This window comes from Centruroides sculpturatus, unplaced genomic scaffold (assembly GCF_000671375.1).
Source record: "Centruroides sculpturatus isolate CEXI.00-Female unplaced genomic scaffold, Cexi_2.0 scaffold2317, whole genome shotgun sequence".
In the NCBI taxonomy this organism is placed as follows: domain Eukaryota; kingdom Metazoa; phylum Arthropoda; class Arachnida; order Scorpiones; family Buthidae; genus Centruroides; species Centruroides sculpturatus.
The window spans coordinates 9683-11045 of record NW_019387258.1 but is presented as its reverse complement, the minus strand read 5'-3'; the positions used below and the strand labels follow the sequence as shown (position 1 = coordinate 11045).

The window sequence follows — 1363 nt, the reverse complement described above, 5'->3', positions numbered from 1 at the left end:
AATAATTAAATTTTATAACAATTATCTGGCAGTATATTAGCTTTAAATGTTGGTAATGCATAGTTTGGGTAATAAATTCACAGTTAAGAATATTTAACAAAAGCTAGAAGATATATGGCTCTCGAGAGATTTTTCTACTCCTCATCAATATATGATCATTAATGTTTCGTTATTTAAGATGATATCATTAAAAGTTTATAATAAAAATTGATTTTTAATTATTCTTTCGTAATAAATATAAATTTATTTGTTGATAGAATTTAAATAATTAAGAAAGAAAATAATTTATAACGTAAGAAACTAAGTAGATTTTCTATTTGTTTATGGTTTTTTTTTAATTTTGTTTACAGTTTCTACTTGATAGAGATCATTATAAATAATAAATACTTTATATATTAGATATAAATTATTATTGTTTAAAATTTTCTTTTTAAATATAATGTTATAAATGAAAGTATACAGTAGAATTAATTCGGTTGTATGTCTATTAACAAACAACACTTATTTATTTTTAATGAAATTTTGTGTAGAAAACGTATTGAAATATTAAGAATACGTCTTTAAATGTAATCTTTTTTTAAATTTTAAACACATTTTAATGATTAAATTTAGGTATTTATTTATTTTCGTTATTAACCAGTACAAATTGATAAGATATTAATGTTACGTAACAAATATAAAAGTTCATACAATTATAATTATTATACTATTCACATAATAAGTATTTTCATTACTATATCTTATTATTTTGCGTTATTACATCACGCTAACATTCTATCAATTTTTTATTATTACGTCACGCTCACATTATACCAATATTTATTATAACGTCGCGCTCACATTTTACTAATTTTTATTGTTACGTCATGCTGACATCATTTTTCATTATTATGCCACGCTTACGTTTTATAAATTTGAAGTATTACATCATATTTACAACTCACAAACTTGCACTATTACGTCACGTCGTAAATTACAATTCTCATTATTACATCAAACTCACATCATTCCAAATTAATTATTGAAATGAATAAATTCGAAATAAATGAAACACACACACACAAAAAAAATTCTAGAAAATAACATCATTTGTATGAAATACATTGTTAAACAATACAACAATGACTGAGAAAAGCTTGCTCGTTAGTTTCAACAAAGGGGTTTTATTTTATTCTTCTTTTTATTATTATTACAATGAAGTAAAATATCGTTTATAAATTTATATTTCATAAAAATAAAAAAAATATGATTTAAAAAAAATTTATTATATTTACAAAAATAAATTTTTAAAATTACAAAACATACAAAAATATAGTAGTAAAGATACTTCTTTTTTCTTTAACAATCTAAACTTCACAATAAT

The 1363-nt window shown here is 20.5% G+C and overlaps 1 long non-coding RNA gene across 1 annotated transcript in view; it reads left to right on the top strand.

Moving 5' to 3' along the window:
* The first annotated feature begins 267 nt into the window (after positions 1-267).
* The window catches only part of LOC111616319, a 5821-nt gene continuing 4725 nt past the window's right edge, over positions 268-1363 (top strand). The window contains exon 1 of the long non-coding RNA XR_002755227.1: positions 268-292. This is a non-coding gene — a long non-coding RNA (uncharacterized LOC111616319). The remainder of the gene's footprint in view (positions 293-1363) is intronic.